Below are 8,622 nucleotides of genomic sequence, written 5' to 3' on the forward strand. Positions count from 1 at the left end.
TCTGACCAGTTTTGCTTCGCTGAAAATTCAGAAAACGGCAAAAAATTTGGCAAACGCATTGAAGTCATTGGGATTTTTTTTCAAACAGCACAACAATTTTTATACATTATAGTCTAAGAGGGGAATGTAATATCGGTCGCTAACACAAAAATCATTCGTTATTCATTTGCAATGCGAATAAATGTTCGCAAAGTTAAAAGTGTTGCCTTTGCGAACGCTTTGCCTCTCATGTGACAGTAGGATAGCGACCGCAAATTTTACAGTTCGTGATAGTGCTCAGTGGGGCTCATTTATAAACTTGGCAGATTGGTTCGCACAGTGAATATATTTGCCCTGCACACGGTTACATTTATAAAGCCGAATAAGAGTGTGCACTCAGAATTTCGATAAATAAAAATTCTCGCAATGCGCATGTCTATAAGAGCTTTTTAAATCTGTCAATATTTAAAATTTGAATTACGCCACAACCTTGGTTGTGAAGAAAATATTTGCAAAACAGTTTCGCAAATTGCGGATCTAAGTTACTGTTAACGATATTTCCGTGCACAACAACCTCACACAGTGGGCGCACTCACGCAAACACCCGTCTCATTTGCGAAAATGTATTCACAATGCGGATTCGCAAAAAACGGTAGAGACGGGCAAAGCAGTGCAATATACTAGCGTTCAGGAAAAAAAACGTGGGCAAAACAACCATTTGCGAATAAATATGTGATGCGCATGTAATAAAATTTCATAATGAGCAAACCGTTTTTTGCGACAAAATATTTAACGAGACTCCAGAGCAGGTGTTAAAGGTTTGCAATGTGCAATTAAGATCCGCAATGCGACGAAAGCATAACACAGAATATTACATTGCGGCATGCAAATTTTTTGTCGCAGTTTTAAAGCACTTTGTGAATTTTATTACATTTCCCCCTATGGGTGTTTTTTCTCATGGCGAAATATTTTGCTCCTCCCTATCCAGGAGCTTTTTTATTTCTATCATAGAGCTGTGAAATACTGATACCATTTACATTTTATATCTAATAGTCCATAAAGTGAACCCTGGGAGGCTCCGTCTGACACTGATCACACAAGCACTCATATAGGCCGTTGTGCTTGAGAGATGTAGTTCATCAGCCACAGAGATGAAATTAACGCGGAATAAAAGTTTAGGGAAGGTTTCAGTCCCCCTTTAAAGTTGCCCACCCAGGACAGTGGGAGCCGGGTATAACATGAGATCTGTGATCCTATCACTCAGGATCCACTGTTTGCAGCATGTACAGAGTTATTGCATGGAATTTGCTGTCATCCCCATTTAGCAGCATGAAATTGGGCCAGTAACAGGCAGGGACATGTGCGTGTGTCACACAAGGGGTCCCGAATGCTCTTTTCACCTGCTGCTGGGAAAACTTTCCCTCCTTTTCTTGGGGCCAGATGTCCGGAGAACTCTGGGGAGGGAAAGAAAGTGATGGATATGATCAGGCTCTCATACTACATAGTTAAATTGGGTTGAAAAAAGACAAAGTCCATCAAGTCCAACCCCTCCAAATGAAAACCCAGCATCCATACACACACCCCTCCCTACTTTTAATTAAATTCTATATACCCATACCTATACTAACTATAGAGCTTAGTATCACAATAGCCTTTGATATTATGTCTGTCCAAGAAATCATCCAAGTCCCTCTTATAGTCATTAACTGAATCAGCATCACAACATCACCCGGCAGTGCATTCCACAACCTCACTGTCCTGACTGTGAAGAACCCTCTACGTTGCTTCAAATGAAAGTTCTTTTCTTCTAGTCTAAAGGGGTGGCCTCTGGTACGGTGATCCACTTTATGGGTAAAAAGGTCCCCTGCTATTTGTCTATAATGTCCTCTAATGTACTTGTAAAGTGTAATCATGTCCCCTCGCAAGCGCCTTTTTACCAGAGAAAACAACCCCAACCTTGACAGTCTACCCTCATAATTTAAGTCCTCCCTCCCTCTAACCAATTTAGTTGCACTTAGTCTCTGCACTCTCTCCAGCTCATTTATATCCCTCTTATAGACTAGAGTCCAAAACTGCCCCCATACTCCAGATGAGGCCTCACCAGGGACCTATAAAGAGGCAGAATTATGTTTTCATCTCTTGAGTTAATGCCCTTTTTTATACAAGACAGAACTTTATTCACTGCCCAGAATTAGACAACGTGTTATCTACAAAGACCCCTAGATCCTTTTCATTTAAGGAAACTCCCAACACACTGCCATTTAGTGTATAACTTGCATTTATATTATTTTTGCCAAAGTGCATAACCTGCATTTATCAACATTGAACCTCATTTTCCAGTTTGCTGCCCAGTTTTCCAGTTTAGACAGATCACTTTGCAAAGTGGCAGCATCCTGCATGGAACCTATAGTTCTGCACAATTTAGTATCATCTGCAAAAATAGAAACAGTACTTTCAATGCCCACCTCCAGGTCATTAATAAACAAGTTGAAAAGCAAAGGACCTAGTACAGAGCCCTGTGGTACTCCACTAACAACACTGGTCCAATTAGAAAATGTTCCATTTACCACCACTCTTTGTAGTCTATCTTTTAGCCAGTTCTCTATCCAGGTACAAATACTATGTTCCAGGCCAACATTCCTTAATTTAACCAGTAACCTTTTGTGTGGCACTGTATCAAATGCTTTAGCAAAGTCTAAGTAAATCACATCCACTGCCATCCCAGAATCGAGGTCTCTACTTACATTCTCATAAAAAGAAATTAAGTTAGTCTGGCAAGATCTATTACGCATAAAACCATGCTGGCACAAACTCATAGTATTATGATTTGCTATGAAGTCCAGTATCTTATCCTTTATTAACCCTTCGAAAAGCTTTCCTACCACTGACATCAGACTAACTGGCCTATAGTTTTGAGGCTGAGAACGGGATCCTTTTTTGAATAGAGGCACCCTATTAGCAATTCGCCAGTCTCTCGGCACTATGCCAGATCTCAATGAATCCTGAAAAATTAAGTAAAGAGGTTTGGCAATCACAGAGCTAAGCTCGCTAATTACCCTGGGATGAATACCATCTGGCCCTGGACGTTTGTTAATCTTAACATGTTCTAGTCTCTTTTGAATTTCTTCATGTTCCATGTTTGCTGAGAGTGGTTACGGCTAATGAGTGTACTTGTCTTTGCATTTAAAGGGGAACCAAAACGTCAATATTGGTCCCGTTATTTGCACTCCAGTGTCTCTGACATTCAGATTGGACCTGACAGTGAATGTCCCAGTAGGCCCTTTTATAGGATAATTCAGCTCTTTATTATATACATCAATGGGCCATACCATTAAGCATGTTTAATTACACCTGTGAAAGGGGCAGTGGCATAACTATAGAGGATTCAGACCTGCATGGGTACCTGGGTAACAGGGAGGCCCAAAGTAGTGGGCAGCGCACCACGAGTTGACGCCCGAAATGGAAGCTTTCAGTGGTGCCGGACCCCTCCAAGAATGTTTTTCAGGGGGGGCTGGTGCTGTGTCGGTATGCCACTGGACAGTGGATCTAGTTCTCTGCCGGTGCCTAGTGGTCCAGTCCAACTGTAAGGTGCATTCACTTGCAGAGTCAAAGTGAGCAAAGTGCAATTTCAAGCGCAATTGCCATGTGTTTGTTTTTCACAAGCCCTGGCATTCCAATAAAATAGAAAAGCCCAATCAGCTCCCCACCAGCCCACTAAATCGCTGAACTTCCCTTCATCCAGGTGCTCCATCAACAGTGTCCCCACTGTAAGTATAGCCAAAAAACTCCAAAGACTGACGGCACTTCTGGATAAGGTTATTGGGAAAATACTGCTTTAGGCCGCCGAACGCGTTTCGGGATTGTATCGCTTAATCAGAACCCATTGCCTATGATTAAGGGATACAATCCCGAAACGCATAAGGCGGCCTACAGCAGTATTTTCCCAATAAACTTATCCAGAAGTGCCGTCAGTCTTTGGAGTTTTTTAGCCATATCTAGTATAGGTAAATCTAAAACAACTGGACTTGCTGAGTAATCATTGAAGACGTTTCACTACTCATCCGAGCAGCTTCTTCAGTTCAACTGACTGGTGTGGGAAGTTAAAGACTTTTTCACCTTTTAAACCCATTGTGGATACACAAAGTGCCCAATCTGCCTCTATATACAAGTGCCGTGTGCGCCCTATTCTTTTGGCAGACAATGTGGGCACATGGCACTGAGGAACTCTGGAAGCAACTGCCTGGCCAAGAAATGCAAGGAGCACATATTGACGCAAGTACCTTTAATGCAAACGGTTTAACGCTCAGCTCACAGTGGGGAAAAGTGCAAGTTGCCCACATACTGGCTCTATGAATAGATATAATCCCATCATAGAGCCTGTGATATCATCAATGTAGTATATGTGCTTCGGGGTTATATTTAAATAAACGGAGGGAAAAAGAGTTACTAAGTGGCGTGCCGTTCCCAGAGTTGTGCCGATGCACGGCTGTTAAAAAGGATAAATCCTTATGGGAGTTCCCTGCACCTGTTTAACAACTCACTTACACAGAAGCAGGGCCCTTAATCCCACTAAAGTGAATGATCTTTCCTAAAATAAAGGCTTAGAGGGTATCACTGGCTCAAGGGGTAACATTGGTGGACTAAATAATAAGAGAATAAGTGCCATGTGTTAAAGGCCACATATACCTTTCATAGCAGGGTTGCTTAACCCAGATATCTGTGTACTACAACTCCCATTTTAAAGCATGATGGGAGCTGTAGTCCAGCGACCACAGAGATGGCTTCTTAAAGCTACGCTGCACAGTAAGGCAAAGTGTTTGCCCTCTTTAACATGTCATAGCAAAGGATATCGCTAACGATCATGAAAATGAATAACTGTTATTATGCCTCATTTACACACTTGATGTATCACCTTTATTTTTACATTCCAGGGCCACATTCTTATCTGCCTGTCGGCTTTCTGGTAATTAACACGTGCTTATCCAATTAGGACAATTATAATAATCATTATGACAGGCTTGTGACGGCCTCATTGTCTCGAAAGCTCAGTCTCTCGGAAATTCTGTTCGCCTTAACTTGTTGAGTGCCAGCTGTCGGTCTGTGATGAATGGCACGAGTCAAGGGCGACCCCCACTGGCAATTTGTGGGTAAAGCAACAAGTAACTCCAAGTCACTACCCTACGGAGATAAATGTGCACTTACCCAGCAGACAGAGGTGATGACATGATGGACTCATAAGAATATCTATGTCTACTGCTTGAACCGGCTCATTCCTTCAAACCCAACATATTCAGTATTAGCTTGGACAATCCCAACCAGGGCTATCCCTATGCCCCTCAGCATATTCTGGGTCCCACCACAAAAAGTCTGAAACATTGAGTAACTTACATGTAGCATGGTGTGTTCAGTACATAATTATAGGGCAGTGGTACCATTGATAGCCTCTGTAAAGATGCCAAAGGCAGGAGGTAAGGGGTTCAGCCTGAAGACCACGTTTGGGGGATGAATGCTTATTCACTGTCTTGGCTAAACCTATAGAAGTGTGGCTGCTACAGCTCTGTTTTGGGACCCCACCAAAGGGAGGCCTGAGCCCAAAAATTCTGAAGAACTTGGCAAAAGGAGAACCTTACAGGACCCACTCTCACCTGGGACTCCTAAGGTCTCCTAACTTACACACCAAGGTTGCTTCCAAACCCAATGTTGCCCCCCACCCATTCCCCACATGCTTATGTTTCCTGGACTCAGACTGGGGGCAAAATTTCCTGGATATGCTCCCATCAATAAGCCAGAAATGTGGCCTCTAAAGGAAGTGTAAACCCTTGAAAAAAAGATTGTAAAATTGCTCAGATGCTCTTCTAGGTCCTTTCGCAATTTGCATCAATTTTTGCCTATCGTCATCAAGATATTAGGGGTTTCTACACTAACATGATGAATTTGAGACAACAGCGCCAGATAGATCACCAGAAATGATGACTTTTTCCAATTTCTTTCTATTTTCTATGTGTCACCGTTTTTCTAATATTGAAGTGTAAAGGGCAAAGCTCTGGGAGGGGGGTCGCCGACCCTGTAAACTGTTCTAAATTGATACATTTAGTTGATACATTTCTTATCTTTGTCCCTGCTGAGCAGAATCCCTGAGTTTCATTACAGGCAGCTGTTAGAATTGATACAATAGTTGCTGATACTCCAGAGATGCTGCTGAGAAATGGATCAACTAAATGTTGCAAAATTGTAACAGTTCAGAATCTGCACCTGAATTACTGAGCTGCCAGACCAACACCAGAGACATCAACATTCAACTTTACACTTAGATTTTGGAAAAACAGTAAAAAATAAATAATGGGAAGTAATTGAAAAAAAGTCTTTATTTCTGGGGAACAATCTGAAAACAACTGAACTGAAAAAAGTGTTTGGAAGGTGAACCTCTTTAATGAGATAAAGAGAGTGTTGCGATATTGTTCTGAATAGAAAAGACCAGAGAAATGTCACATAACACTTCCCGGCTCACTTATTTCATTTTCTGAGCAGACCGACATCACTACGTTTTGCCTTTCTCTCTCTAATAACTGTGTCCAGTCAGCTGAAATGAACAGCAGGTGGCGCTGTCTCAAATTCGTTACAGAACAGCAATAAAAAACTGCTTACACTAGCTTGAAAACTAAACTAAAAATAATCAATGCAAATTGCAAAAGTGCTCAGAAGAGCCTTTTTCTCTTTACAGGATTTACACGTCCTTTTTGCTGTCACCATGTGAGAGAAAGCTAGCGTTGCAGAAGTGACCCCCAATGTTTCTAAAAGTCGCATAAAAGAAAATATCAGTGTGTAAGCTTAATACACAAGGTATGGACGACTTTCTCTTAAACATTTGTAGGTTATTGCTGTGATTTTATAATAGGGATGCACCAAATCCAGGATTCGGCCTTTTTCAGCAGGATTCGAATACGGCCGAACCGAATCCAATTTGTATATGCAAATTAGGGGCGGGTAGGTAAATCGTGTAACTTTTTGTCACAAAACAAGGAAGTAAAAAATGTTTTCCCCTTCCCACCCCTAATTTGGATATGCATATGCAAATTCAGAATTGGTTGGGTATTCGGCCGAATCTTTCGCGAAAGAAAATAGTGGATTTGCTTCATCCCTACTTCATAACAGGTAGACAGCGGCACAATCTTTTCTCCTCACTTCTCTACCTAACAAAGATGGCTGTCCCTTCCTCTGTCACTGCCAGAATGGCCACCGGATTTCCTGTCCCTTTATGCTTTATTCACTCTTTAGTACCAACAACTTTCACAGTTCAACTTATGACTCACTGCCACGTAGTGGCCAAACTAATTATACATTAACCATCACTTAAAGGGATACTGTCATGGGAAAAAAAAATTTAAAATTTTTTTCAAAAAATGTTTTTCCCATGACAGTATCCCTTTAACAATTCACATTTCACCCCTTTACAGGTGTATCATGTGGGGCTTTCTCCAATCTGTGACATGAAGGGTTATGTTAACTGCTAGTGTTGTGCCCCAGTAGTTGCAATCCCTCTACCAACCTACAGGATATAAACCTTCCATAGCAACATTGCTCAGCCAATGACAAATTAATATTATCCTTTTTCATAACCAATCAAAGCACAGATCACAGACAGATGAGGAAGTGCATGTATACGCGGAAGAGTTGGGGGAGCATAAGGCTCCGAACTAAAGGAAGGCATCAGAAGAGGAACGTGCCTGAGGCCCCTCTACCTTTGCACCCTAGGCATGTGCCTCTTCTGCCTACTCCTAGTTCTGCTTCTGACCCTGACACTACCCGATGCCTTACACAGCAGAAAGCACACCTGGCATGAACAACAGTTAGAGGTATTTATTAGGTCTGTAACCCCCCGAAAACTCTAGTGGTTTCCCTTCAAATTCATAGTAAAACATGTTTGAATTTATCAGACAAAGCTGCAGCTCTTATGGTTATTGATGGTGATGCTGCCTGGGCACCTTCTGGTGTGAAGTCATAAGGCCCCGAGCAGAGATCATTCCAGCATTCTCACCCCATCACTAGCACAAAGCTGACGCTCATAACTCATACGCAGAATAAGCCCCTCAGAAAGGAGATTTGCACAGCAGCTTAAGCAGAGGAAATGTGTTTTCATAATGAGGCTACAGAGCCGAATCTCCGCTGACAGGCGGCTCTGATCTGCACCTGGGGCCCCTCCTCAGGTTCCCATTAGCACTTTATTGGGCACTAGTTCATAACACAAGCTACTTGGTGTTTAAGTGAAGGGCTACACATGTGCGGGCGACGAAAGGCAAGAGAGACATTGGGAGACGCTCAATAACAGAATAAACCATAGACTGCCATGCGGCCTATTTAGGGTGAACCCCTTAATCACCTTTAGAAGGGTGGGTGTTGAGCAACTTCCGGGCTTCTTATAGTGCCAATTTTGCCACATATTGAAATCCTTGTACTCCGTTGCCAAATTCCCTCTTTCAATTACACTTATAAATGTCGATTCCACGATTTACACTATATGAAGTAATATCAGTCCCAGAGGTGGGTTTAGTTTTTGGGGTCTGGACTGGTACTGGATCACTTAAATTTCCTTGGAAAAGCTGCTCTAAATCCAAGAATACTAAAGATACCAGGTAGGACATGGTT

Source organism: Xenopus laevis, chromosome 9_10L (assembly GCF_017654675.1).
Source record: "Xenopus laevis strain J_2021 chromosome 9_10L, Xenopus_laevis_v10.1, whole genome shotgun sequence".
Taxonomy (NCBI): Eukaryota; Metazoa; Chordata; class Amphibia; order Anura; family Pipidae; genus Xenopus; species Xenopus laevis.